This window comes from Schistocerca piceifrons, chromosome 6 (assembly GCF_021461385.2).
Source record: "Schistocerca piceifrons isolate TAMUIC-IGC-003096 chromosome 6, iqSchPice1.1, whole genome shotgun sequence".
Classification (NCBI taxonomy): domain Eukaryota; kingdom Metazoa; phylum Arthropoda; class Insecta; order Orthoptera; family Acrididae; genus Schistocerca; species Schistocerca piceifrons.
The window spans coordinates 284,770,074-284,784,942 of NC_060143.1; positions in this window are offsets into that span (position 1 = coordinate 284,770,074).

Consider the following 14,869-nt stretch of genomic DNA (forward strand, 5'->3'; position numbering starts at 1 on the left):
CACGGACTGCTGGGGAGATGTGCTGACCACTATACCAACCATACTCAATGATCACCACAACCGCACGGATTACCACAGCACGACTCCCGTCATACCCAAAGTTTCAAATTGTACCACACAGTACTGATGTGGTGCCTCCATCATTAGCCTCATTACAAGCAACATCTCGAAGGTTCCAGTAGGAGTTCGAGCATGGTGTGCTACATCACTGAACGGATCATTGACTGAACCACACACACACACACACACACACACACACACACACACACACACACACACACATATATATATATATATATATATATATATATAATTAAGAAAAAATAGGCGACCAACGATACTTTCAGTGCAGATGCACACCAACCTTGAACTCTTATGAGAATCAACGAGATGTCACGAGTAATGAGACTAATCAGCATGAGTAGTGTGTGGTGTACGTTGAGAATTCGGTCCTGACGGGAGGTGTGTGAGGGCAGTCGCTGCGGCCGTGGTGGTCCGTGTGTCCAGATGACGCGGTGGTCAGCGTCTCTGCTTAGTATGCAGTCGGCCGGCTTCGATCCCGATCCAGCAGCAATTTTCAATTTGTCCAATTGATATAAATCAGTACCCCTGGAAGCTAATTTTCTTAATTCCTTTTTGTCTTATTCATTGTGGATGCAGGATCAAAATGGTGTCTGTTCTTTAGGACACCACATACATATGTCATATGCTGTAATGTTGATGCATTAATTTGTTCTGAAAGCGGTGCTGATATTCAAGACAATAAAAGCGGCTTAAAAGCTGTGAGCTATCTGGGGAAGTTAACCTTGCATTACTGAGCAACTGTTTCACCAGGTATCCAGTATAGCTTACCAAATTCCCAACCAGACTAACATTAATTATAATCTTTTAGTAGTCATCTTACGATAACCGGTGAGAGATATATATATATAAAAGACAATTTAAATAAAAAGAGATAAATCAGTTTGTATTTGGACATTTATTTTAACATTGATCATTGTTCCATTAAAATTTCAGCATATTAAACTTGATTCATAACTAAACTGATGTCTTACTTAGGATTGTGAAAACGTGAGTTTGTAATCTTACGGAACACATCAAATATGGAGCCAAGATTGGGAGACTGCATACAACACAGCATTCATAAAATAGCACACAAAGAACGTTGAAACATATGCAAGAGGAAATTAACCACAACCAACCGATTCAATTTTCACCCAAAGAAGTTACGTTCGTAGCGCAATCCTGTCCGTCATGAAATTACCACACATTGGTATACTAAATTCATACTAACTCCCTGTGAAACCTTCTCGAAAAGAATAGCTGAGGGCTACTTTGATGTTACACTACATGCTTCACGTGGTCAACTTGGTTTACATAAAGAGTGTAACTCCACAATAATTTTGATAATTAAAATAAATTACATCGAAACACAAATTACATAAGAAAATCCTCGAACTGGTTACTGTCCTCTTACTATTAACCTGATGGGTCAAACAACTGTATAAGCACGTGGTACTGGTCTCACAAAGTACACCCCACGTGGGTTGAACATAAAGAAAAGTTGCTATATGGAAAAATATTGTCAAGGTGAGACTTTATAATCTCACGTACATTCGCATTCAAGATTGATGATCTTAGTTAGAGTTACGGGTCATCAACACGTGGTTCCACTTTACTCACAAAGTAATGACAAAGCAACTACTGGAAGATATTCTGAACTTCACACTCGAATTACACTGCGTTGCAATTATGATAAGATATTTTAGCTCTAAACCTGAAATAATGGTGATTAAATTTTCATTTATGCTGAACTTAAGAAATCTATTGTCCTACGGACTTAGCAGAGACGCGCTTAGCCGGAGATCTTATCACTTCAGACGCTCACTGCGGACAGACTGGCATGGGCCCCTACCAAGGGTGCTTCCACAGATGCAAACGGAAGTGACCAGAGAGGCAGCTTCCTATGCCAACATGACAAGGGACGGACAGGACCATACTAAGAATAGAAACCTCTCTGCTTTTAGAAAGCGTACCTACCTGTTCCGACGTTGGTCCTACTGTTCTCTAGCAGACAGGTTTGTCTGCTACCATCAAGCATGCAACTAGAAATACATTTGCTCATTCATCCTTTCACACAGAAGGAAAGGGGGATGACAGTATCTTATCATATACAGTATATAAAAGAAAGCGGATGTACGTTCCGTATGAGACTGTGTGACATGAATTACATGTAAACTGTGTTTTAAAGTGTTGTAGTGTGACAGATAGTTCTTGATTATGTGTACAAGTAACATGTTGCACTGCCCAGTCTCCTCCCAGGTAGTCAGAAACACCACAGTAAGTTTAGAAGTGGAATGTATGCCGTAAATGACAACAGTTTTAAAAAATTAACATGAAAGGAATCCAACAGAGACCTTTCAATGTGTTTCATTTAGTGACGACGAAGTAGAAATCAGAGCTACTGGAACACAAAAATGGCTCTGAGCACTATGGGACTCAACTGCTGTGGTCATAAGTCCTCTAGAACTTAGAACTACTTAAACCTAACTAACCTAACGACATCACACACATCCATGCCCGAGGCAGGATTCGAACCTGCGACCGTAGCGGTCGTGCGGTTCCAGACTGTAGCGCCTTTAACCGCTCGGTCACTCCGGCCGGCCACTGGAACACATCATTCAAATCTGGTACCATAACTTACTTTCCATACCGAAACCTGCATCATAACGATACACATTACACGCTTGAACTGAAATATTATGATAAAAGAGATTCTGGAATAACATACACTGGTGAAGCTGCACAGCGACCAGTTGTCCGAGATAATGTAGAGTTATTTTCCGTTATTTATTAACTGAATTAAAGGCTGCATTCATATCGTAAGTACACAGTCTGGCGTTTCATTAATATGTACGCAGTTGGCTGGCCTAATGGAACAAAATTATTTGAGTTGCATATTAAAGCGAATAAACTTCATATAACTGCGTTTAATTAGATGAACACACAGGAGGTGTGAAGCTGTGATTTATCTCGTAATTCGCTTCCACTTCAATGCATAGCAACCAGCAGAGTGTTTGCGGTATTGTGTAGGAGAGACTGTACACAGGGATTACGCAGCTCAACTCATTATAGAGCGAGCTGTGCACTTTGTTGCGAAAACTAAATTCGAACGTATGAACACAAAAGAGGTAGTAATGTGGAATTGCGACGTCAGAAGTGGTATGAAGTCCTTTTCTGACAGATATTTGGATGTTGATGCAGTAATAATTAATGTCTCTGCTACGAATGTTTGATACAAAATCAAAGAAACAGCAGTAGAAAGCGGTGAAAAAAGCCGTGAGATATCTCCTAAAATCGTGTGCGACCTCATTTTTGCCGGCGTAAAGCAGCAACTCGACGTGCCTGAAATCAACAAGACTTTGGAAGTCCCCCTGCAGAAATATCGACCCATGCTGCCTCTACAGCCGTCTGCAGCTGCGAAAGTTTTGCGCTGTGGGGTTCTGTGCACGAACTGACCTCTCCATTATGTCCCGTAGATGGTCAGTGGGATTTATGCCGCGCATTCTGAATGGCCAAATCATTGGCTCTGATTGTCCAGGCTGTTCTTCAAACTATTCTAGAATAATTGTGGCGTATTGACTTGGTGCATTATCATCCAAAAGGATTCCATCGTTGTTTCCGAACTTGAAGTCCACGAATGTCTTCGAATGATCTCCAAGTAGCCGAACATATTTCCAGTTGGTTCAGATGGACCAGAGGACACAGTCTATTCCATGTGGTCACAGCCCATATCACTACAGATCCACCACAAGCTTGCACACTGCCTTGTGTACGACCTGGGTGTATGCCTTCATGGGATCTGCGCCACACTCGAACCCTGTTATTAATTCCTACCAACTAATGTCGGGACTTATCTAACCAGGCAACGATTTTCCAGTCTTCTAGGGTCCAACCGTCATGTCACGATCACAGGATCGGACTTCTGGCGGTGTTGTGCTGTTAGCAAAGGCAGTCACGTAGCCGTATGCTGCCATAACCATTTAAAGCCAAATTTCGTCACACTGTCCTAACGGATACGTTCGTCGCACGTCCCACATTGATTTGTGCGGTTATTTCCAGCAATGCTGCATGTCTGAAAGCTCCCACGTCTCTACCCAACCGCCGCTGCTCTGTCTCGTTAAGTGAAGACTGCTGGCCACTACGTTGTCCTTGGAAAAAGGTAATGCCGGACACTTTGAATCTAGGGATATTAAATTCCCTAACGATTTCCGAAGTGGAACTTCACATGCGTCTTGCTCCAACATAACTCCACTTTCAAAGTCTGTTAATTTCCGTTATGGGAAATCACGTCAGAAATCTTTACATATGAATCACTTGAGAACAAATTACAGCTTCGTCAATGCACTTCCCTCTTATACCTTGTGTTTACGATACCAGCACTATCTGCATATTTGCATGTCGCTGTCCCATGACATGTCACCCCAGTATATACATGTGTGTGCTTAGTATCTACAGAGTGGTGTACTGATGGTGACCAGGCCAAATATCTCATGAAATAAGCATCAAACGAAAGAACTACAAAGAACGAAACTCGTCTAGCTTGTTGGGGGAAACCAGATGGCGCTATGGTTGGCACGCTAGATGGCGCTGCATAGGTCAGACGGATATTAACTGCGCTTTTTTAGATAGGAACCCCCATTTTTTATTACATATTCGTGTCGTACGTAAAGAGTTATGAATGTTATAGTTGGACCACTTTCTTCGCTTTGTGACAGATGGCGCTGTAATAGTCACAAACGTATAAGTACGTGGTATCACACACCATTCCGCCAGTGCGAACGGTATTTGCTCCGTGATACATTACCCGTTTTAAAATGGACCGTTTACCAATTGCGGAAAAGGTCGATATGGTGTTGATGTATGGCTATTGCTATCAAAATGCACAACCTGCGTGTGCTATGTATGCAGCTCGGTATCGTGGACGACATCATCCAAGTGTCCGGATCGTTCGCCGGATAGTTACGTTATTTAAGGAAACAGGAAGTGTTCAGCCACATGTGAAACGTCAACCACGACCTGCAACAACTGATGATGCCCAAGTAGGTGTTTTAGCTGCTGTCGCGGCTAATCCGCACATCAGTAGCAGACAAACTGCGCGAGAATCGGGAATCTCAAAAACGTCAGTGTAGAGAATGCTACATCAACATCGATTGCACCCGTACCATATTTCTATGCACCAGGAATTGCATGGCGACGACGTAAACCCGCATAATATGCACTATTGGGCAACGGAAAATCCACGATGGCTGCGACAAGTGGAACATCAGCGACCTTGGCGGATTAATGTATGTTGCGGCATTGTGCGAGGAATGATAATTGGCCCCCATTTTATCGATGGCAATCTAAATGATGCAATGTATGCTGATTTCCTACCTAATGTTCTACCGATGTAACTACAAGATGTTTCACTGCATGACAGAACCGCAATATACTTCCAGCATGATGAATGTCCGGCACATAGATCGCGTGCGGTTGAAGCGGTATCGAATAGCATATTTCATGACTGGTGGATTGGTCGTCGAAGCACCATACCATGGCCTGCACGTTCACCGGATCTGACGTCCCCGGATTTCTTTCTGTGGGGAAAGTTGAAGGATATTTGCTATCGTGATCCACCGACAACGTCTGACAATGTGCGTCAGCGCATTGTCAATGCATGTGCGAACGTTACGGAAGGCGAACTACTCGCTGTTGAGAGGAATGTCGTTACACGTATAGCCGAATGCATTGAGATTGACGGATATCATTTAGAGCATTTATTGCATTAATGTGGTATTTACAGGTAATCACGCTGTAACAGAATGCGTTCTCATAAATGATAAGTTCACAAAGGTACCTGTATCACATTGGGACAAGCTAAATAAAATGTTCAAACGTACCTACGTTCTGTATTTTAATTTAAAAAACCTACCTGTTACCATCAGTTCGTCTAAAATTGTGAGCCATATGTTTGTGACTATTACAGCGCCATCTATCACAAAGCGAAAAAAGTGGTCCAACTAAAACATTCATTTTTCTTTGCGTACTACACGAATATGTAACACAAAATTGGGTTCCTATTTTAAAAAATGCAGTTGATATCCGTTTGCCCATGGCAGCGCCATATAGTGGGCCAACCATTGCGGCATCTGGTTTCCCCTTCAAGCTAGACGAGTTTCGTTCTTTGCAGTTTTTTCGTTTGACGCTTATTTCGTGAGACATTTGGTCCGGTCACGATCAATGGACAACTCTGTATAATTGTGGACAACGTCTATGAAGAAATGGATTTCCATTCTCATGCTGATCGATAGCTAACACAACAATCGGGGTAGGTCCCAGGGATTAAATTATGAGGTGGTTTCAGAGTAAAATAGATCTCTGTCGCACTACAAATCTAAAGGTCTAGCTTTCTCAGCTGATCATGAGAATATTTTGGCAAATATTCGATTTGCATTCTTTGTCAAAATCTTCTAGGTCCAGGATTCCATCCCAGCGACAGCTTATATTTTGAATAAACATCACAATGGGGCCGGAAGGCTTCGAACGTAACGATTCGTCGTCGTCCTGCCACAGTCCTTGTCACAGAGAGTGGAGGAACCGAGAGAGTATCATTGCAACCTCTTGCTCTTGGCATGGGAAGCTCCCTCTAAATGGTAGGTCAATCAAGTATGGCATGCGGCGTAAGGATAAAGAAGGCAATGGAAACAACTGCAGCCGCGCGGGATTAGCTGAGCGGTCTCAGGCGCTGCAGTCACGGACTGTGCGACTGGTCCCGGCGGGGTTCGAGTCCTCCCTCGGGCATGGGTGTGTGTGTTCGTCCTTAGGATAATTTAGATTAAGTAGTGTGTGAGCTTAGGAACTGGTGACCTTAGCGGTTAAGTCCCATAAGATTTCACATACATTTGAACATTTCTTTGGAAACAATTGCATTAAAGACACACGAGATCTATCGCAGGGCACGTGGCCTGTAAATTGAAAAGAATCACAAAGATCTCTCTACTGGCGAAAGATTCCGGACTGGCCCGCGATTCGAATCCCAGAGAAGGGGTTGCCAAGGAGGTGGTGACCTTGAGAACAAACAACCAAAAGTGAGAGTCATTGAAGTGAAACGGAAGGAAGGTAAGGATTTCTGGTAAGACGAATGTCGGGTAATAAGATCAGCGCCAAAAAACTGTATAACAGGAGTAGGATTGTTATGGATGAGAAAGTAGGGCAGACAGATAATTACTGTCAATAGCTCAGTAAGAGAATCGCCCTCATCAGAATCAACAGAAAAAAAAAAATGAAAAACAGTAGTTTAAGCATATATGTCAACGTAACAAGTAGAAGATAAAGAGACAGAGACAGCATATGGGGATACTGAACGGATAATTCATTCTGTGAAGGAAGATGAAAATTCAATTATCACAGGCCATTGGAGCATGGTAGTATGGAAAGCATTAGAAAATCTAAAATTTCAGCCAGTTGAAACGCATATGCTGTTCAAAAATCAGAAGAGATAGACTTGGAAAAGTCCCGGATGTGGGAGCATGTTAGTTGTTAAACTGTTTATAAGCTAAAATCTATGAATATCGCTTTGTGCATATAACGCTGTGTTTAGTGCTACTTGCGATACAATTCACTACGTTTATACACTAACAAATGGGAGCACCGAGATGCCGCACCCCAGGAAATGTAACCCTTATTTTTGAATCAGCTTCTTTGGACTGGTTTGATGGTTTGATGTAGCCCACCACAAATTCCTCTCATGCACCAAACTCTTCATTTCGGAGCTCTCGCAACCGATATCCTCAATTATTTGTTGTAATGTCTGCCTTTTCCTATAGTTTGGCCTTTACAGTTCCCTTTACTTATTCCTTGATGGCTTAACACATGTCCTATCATTCTATCACTTCTTGTCAGCGTTTTCCATACGTTCCTTCCTCAGCCGATTCTACAAAAACGTCTTCGTTCTTTATTTTGTTAGTCCAGCTAATTTTCAACATTCTTCTATAGCACCTAACCTCAAAGGCTACGATGCTCTTCTGTTCCGATTTCCCCAATGTCCACGATTCACTACCATACAATGTTGTGTTCAAAGAGCACTTTCTCAGAAATTTTTTCCTTAGATTATGGTGTATTCTTGATACCAGAAGACTTTTCTTTGCCCGTGCTAGTCTGCTTTTTATATCATCTTTACGTCATCCAACGTGACGTATTTTGCTTCCTTGGTAGGAGATTCGCTTAGATCCGTCTACCTCGTGACCACTGATTTTGATGTTAACGTTTCTCGCTATTATCACTTCGTATTACTTTTGTCATTTTCAGTTTACTTTCAATCCATAATCCGTGCTCTTCAGATTGTTCACTCGAGTCAACAGATGCTGTAACTCGTCTCCACTTTCACTCAGGATAGCGATGTCATCAGCGAATATTTTCATTGATATCCTTCCATCCTGAATTTTAATTCTACCCTTGAACGTTTCTTTCATTTCTGTCATTTTTTCTTCGATGTATAGATTCAACGGTAGGAGTGAAAGCCTCCATCCCTGTCTTACACTCTTTTTAATCCGAATGCTTCGTCCTTGGCCTTCTCCTCTTATTTTTCCCTCTTCTTTCGTGTACACACTGTATATCACACGTGTACCGCTGCAGCTCACTCCTACTTTTCTCATATTGTCGAATATCTTGCACCACTTCACACTGTCACACGCTTTCTCTAGATAGAAAAACCCTACGAGAGTATGTTGATTTTCCTGCAGTTTGGCTTTCATTATCTAGCACAAAGATAAAACTGCGCCTCTGGTGCCTTTACTGTTCTTAAAGTCAAACTAATCGTCATCCAAGAGAGCCTCTGTTTTCTTTTCCATTATTCTGCACATTATTAATGTGCGCAGCTTGGGTGCCTGAACCGTTAAGCTGACTGTGGGATATTTTTTGCACTCATCACTCTTTACTGTCTTTGAAACTGTCTTGATATTTTTTCGAAAGCCTGATGGCACGTCGCTAGTCCCATAGATTCTGTACACCAGCCTGAACAGTCGTTTACTTGGCAATTCCAATGGTTTTAGAAACTCCGATGGAATGTTATTAGTCCCTTCTGCTTTACTTCGCCTCATTTCTTCCTGCGTTCTTTGAAATTATGACCATAACAATTGATTTTCTACGTTTTCGAAATGAACTCTAGTGTTTTGACGGCTGAGGAGTTGTGGATGACAAGCCACACACAGTTCAGTTGCTGCACGGGTCTTGCGGTATTATCAACAGATGGCGACATCCTTGAACCTCAGTGACTAGCGGACACCGTCTCGGAATTACCAAGAGCGTTGGTCAGGTAAAGTTCTGTGGATCACTTCTACTACCGTTCTTGTAGACGAATGTGACTTGTGTCTTTTCCAAGAACTGGGCACGGTTTTCTGTTCGAGGGATCTACGATATTTCATAGTTAGAACAGGGGCTAAATCAGCCGCCGACTCAGAGTAGAATCTGACAAGGATTCCATCGCTGCCTGAGATTTGTTCAACGATTTCAGCTGCTTCTCAAAACAATTGAAAGTAATATTTACTTCATTCATCTTTTCAGTGCTACGAGGATTAAATTTGGAAAATTCTCCTAGGTTAAGTATTTCAGCGTTTGCTTTGCTATCCTGAGTTTCATTTCCTGTCTCGTTCGATAGGGACTGCCACTAACGACCTTTACATACGACCAGAATTTCTTTGGATTTTTTGAAACGGCATTTGGCAATATTCTGCTGTCGGGATCAGATAACGTCGAATGTGGTTGCAGTTGTACTGTGTCACTGGAGTAGGGTTGAAGCACCCAGGGTGTGGGAGAAGTTTGAACCTTGTCAAGATCATCGTCCTGGTGCTCACCACACTGTGAACTTTCGTCATCGACCGTCAAATGTGTGGTATCAACGCCCCAAGGGAAAGCCCTTTGTACCACCCTCTCATACCTTTCCGTCTCGATTCCGAGCGTCATTGTATCTGAAATGGTTTATTCGGCCCGTCAACAAAAAACCGCGTGATTTCTGCGCTGGCTGTTGCAGTTCTAACCTCAATCGCAGAGGCGTGGAAAGAAGTGGTGAACTGTGAGTAAGAGTGGGTGCGACGCCCTTCCCATGATGTGACAAGTCCACTATGGCGTGGTGCAGAACTGTGGAGAAATTTGGGGCCAATGTGGGGGATCATTACCCTACCTTACAGCTCACTTTACTTCTCAGTTTGGCCCTTCTCACACGTGTGGAGACCTGGTTGTTTGAAGTGTCGCCGAGCCTGATCGCGACGTCTCAGGACACAACGCTTTTCACCGTTACAGAGGAAGGCCGATCCAAATTTCAAACTTACGCTTCGCAATGGAACACAATTAAGGGGTTTTGAAAAAGTGGTCGTTTACTTTTGTTACGCAGCGTAGTGGTCTATCTTGTAAACAGTAATACCCTCATAGTACTAAACTATATTATAGTGCAGATCGTGCTGTAGTAATACGGGGAAGATTTGAACTTATCGGATATAAATTGACTCACGTGATTTGGCTGGTTACTAGGGACAGACCGTTTTGTGATGTTATTCTAAATCCTTCATCCGAAAATTAACTTGAACAATCAACTACAGAGCCGACTTGTGGAGATACATCATAGGTCTCGTAGCTGCAAAGAGAACCGAACTTTTCGACTAAAGTTTTATGGACGCCAAGCAACTGTGTTAAGTAATATCGCATACATGTCTACCTCTCTATTGTCCTTTTTAATTTATTTTAAAGAGAAGAAGAGCATGATTCATGTGATGAAGTGGTTAAATTGCTTATTTTATAAACAAATTAACGTAAGCAAGAATGCAGGCAGTGACGTTGGCAAGGCAAATGATTCAAATACTGAAGAGCCAAAGAAACTGGTACATCTGCCTAATAGCGTGTAGAGTCCACGCTAGGAATCAAAAGTGCCGCAACGCGACATGGCATGGACTGGACTAAAGTCTGAGGTAGTGCTGGACGGAACTGACACCACGAATCCTGCAGAGCTGTCCAAAAATCCGAAAGAGTACGAGGGGTGGAGACCTGAACAGCACGTTGCAAGGCATCGCAGATATGTTCATGCCTGAAGGTTTATGACCAGCGAAAGTATTTAAGCTCGGAAGTGTTCATCGAGCCACTCTGTAGCAATTCTAGACGTGTGGAGTGTCGCATTGTTCTGCTGCTATGGTCCAAGTCCGTCAGAATCCACAATGGACACGAATGGATGCAGGTGATCAAACAGGATGCCTACGTACGTGTCACATGTCAGAACCGTATCTAGCCGTATCAGGGGTCCCATATCAGCCAGCTTGAACAGTCCCCTGCTCACATACAGGGTGTCTGCGTACCAGTACACGTCCATCCGCTCGATGCAATTTGAAACGAGACTTATCCTACCAGGCAGCCTGTTTAAAATCATCAACAGTCCAGTGTAGGCCTTGACGGGCCCAAGAGAGGCTTAAAGCTTTGTGTCTTGCAGTCTTCAAGGCTAGACGAGTGGGCCTTCGGCTCCGGAACCCCGTATCGATGATGTTTCGTTGAATGGTTCGCACGCTGACACATGTTGATGGCCCAGAACTGAATTCTGCAGAAATTTGTGGAGAGGTTGCACTTCCGTCAATTTGAAGGATTCTCTCCAGTGGTCGTCCATTCATGGAGAATCTTTTTCCGGTCGAAGCGATGTCGGTGATTTGTTTTTTGTTTTTTTCTCGGATTCTTGATGTTCACGGAACACTCGTGAAATGGTCCTACGGGAAAATCCCCACCTCATCGCTACCTCGGAGATGCTGTGTAAAATCGCTCGTGCGCCGACCATAATGTCACGTTCAATCTCACTTAAATCTTGATAACGTGCCACTGTAGCAGCAGTAACCGATCTGACGACTGCACGACACTTGTTGTCTTACGTATGCGTTATCGACCACAGCGCCGTATTCTGTCTATTTACATATCTCTCTATTTGAATACGCATGCCTATACCAGCTTTTTTGGCGCTTCAGTGTAGTTACATACAGAAGGCACAGAGTCGCGATTGGCATCGCAGTTTCAGTAGCTGACGTGGCCGGAAATAACATGGGTGTGTCATTTCCGCGGAAAAGCAGAGAGGATATAGATATTCTAGCCAAACCTTTCGTGACATCAAAAGGACGTGGAACAACTGTGTCGAAGGGGAATCCGAAGACAGGTCTACGAAGCGACGACTCGACATATTGTTGACGTCACAAAATACTCTCTGTCTATAGCTAATGCTTCAGGTTATAATTATTTGTTTTAATAGGAAATAAAAAACCTGCAACGGACAAAACCTAATGCGGTACTTTTTCAGGGAAATTTATTATGCATTCATTCTTTTATTTGTAGAACTCAATGTGACTTACTTTGTGGAAGCTTACGTGCAGTGTGTGTGTGTGTGTGTGTGTGTGTGTGTGTGTGTGTGTGAGTGATGTGAGATTGTGAATGTGACTGTGTGTGAGAATGTGTGTTTTGTGTGTGTGTCTAGGGGGGGGGGGGGGATGGTGGAGTGTAGGTGCACTGCCACGGTGTCGACTGTAAGTCGCAAGGGGCAGTTCGTGTGTATGAATACTCCACTAAAAATATTAATTCTACAGTTATTGCTGTACTTTCGATGTACGTACGCTTTTGGGTCACTTTGGCAGTGTGTGAAATTGCAGCAGAGACAGTTTATTATTTCGCAGAGATTGCACGAAAGTAGAGTGCCGTGTGTGAAACGACTACTGGCAGTGCACTATTTACGAGTGTCTCCAATCCAGAACGACTGTAGGTCCAAGTTCTGAACTGAAGGTGTTGCTCCACCATTGTGGGTAAGTGATCCTGTTGCATGACTTCGCGGTTGTGAGAATGTTTGGTGTTTTGCCTTGAGTTTTACGATGACACCGATGACCAAACTGTCACGTGTTCGAAGTGTTAAGCCCCTATCTTTCGTCAAGTTTTATAATGCTCAGGCGAGCAAGACATCATTCAGAAACATTGTTTGAAGTCCCGCTTGGCGGTGAAATATTCAGTTTACACTGTTTTGCAGTTTTTGTACATTTTCTAAATCCGAAATTTTCATAGTGCTAGAGTTTTAGGTTCCATTGATTTTATCTGATTTGATTATATCAGGGAAGCAAAAACAGCATTGTTCAAGCCCGTTGCTGCCAGCACCGAACAGAGTTTATTGTGCGGTATCGTTCTCTCTGTCTCTAGTAAAGCCACGATTGTTCTTGAACAGTGCAAGAAGATCTTTCACCAGTGCTTTGCTAGACAAAATTTGTTCAGGTCATACTTGCGTAGATTCAACGAGACTCTAATTTGTCAGGGAATCAGGCGCTAGACGAAGCCTACAACCTATGTCTTCAGCACGCTGCCTGCCCGAACTAATTAGTAATGAAACACTTGACCAGTCAAACGACTTGACGCTAACGTCATACGGATACAGCTCATAACCCATTCAGATTTAGGTATTATTTAAATAAAAGCATTTTCCAATTATAGTGATAGTAAGGTGGAATTAATTAACATTCCACAAAGCCCGTTAGGTTCCACATTAAAGCAGAACAGACAGTCAGTGATCAAAAGGCCATCATAGGATTTCTGAATTCTTTTGTATACAGGAGAGCAAAGATAAGTAGGTACATATTCCTGCTGATTAAGGAAAGCAAGATACAGATTTCCGTGTTATTCAGCGGTCAATACGAAACATTCATCTCTGAAGAGAAAATGTTGAGTATTAATCCGTAAAGTTCAAGCGTACGATGCAGTACACCTTAGACACGTACAGGCACGAGCTAAGATGTGATGGGGGCGAATGACACGCCTCGGTTCGACAGCCGTCTTAGAAAAATACTAGGAAAGCAAAGGGAGCTTCACTGCAGCTTCAAACATTGCCAAACATGGACAGACAAATACAGAATAAAGTTAAAATTAGAGTAAAGAGAGCCACTCGTGAACCGTTCAATGAATTAGACGGTAAAATTCTATCCATCAAACTGACACAAAATCCTAAGAAGCGGCAACAATAGTATCAAAATGAACGACGACACGGGGAAAGCCGAGAGCCAAAATGGTAAATTTCTTTTTCCAAAATTGTGTTACTGAGGAAGATCGTGCTATGGTAACTCCTTTAAATCGTCGCACGAACGTCAAAATGACAGATATTGAAATAAGTGATCGCAGGATAGAAAAGCCACTGAAATCAGTGGACATAGGAAAGGGCACTGTAAATGATGGAGTACCAGCCCGAACCTACGCAGAGTATGCGGAAGAACTTCCTCGTCTTCTAGCAGCAGCTTACCGTGGGTCACTGGAGGAGCGAAGCGTTGTGATCGGTTGGAAAAACGCTCAAGTCATCCCTATGAAGACTGACCATCGAAACTATTGGCCAATGTTACTGAAGTTCGTCTGCTGTAGATTTGTAGAACAATATTTATTCTCATGTACTACGACGTCTCTGCAGAACGGAAATCATCATCTGTGGGAACCGACATGTAGTTTCCATCCATGGAGCTAATATTCCTGTTAGCACACGAGACCTAGAAGACAATAGACACCTGCGCCCAGGTGGGTACCATTTTCCTTTACGGTACATCAAGAATGCGTTCCGCACTGCTGCCTGACGAACAAAATACTAGCGTACGGATAATCAGACGAATAATTTAATACTGCCCATCTGCCTGGGATTCGTATGACTCAGGACTGATATAGTAAATAGGGAAGTTCGAAAGGAAATTAAGTTGTCTTGTTACAATTCTTTTCATAATCTCCAAAGCGTCACAGAAATGCTCAGCCAGCTCCAATGGCAGACGCTGCAAAAGAAGTGTTCTGTGTCATGATGCGG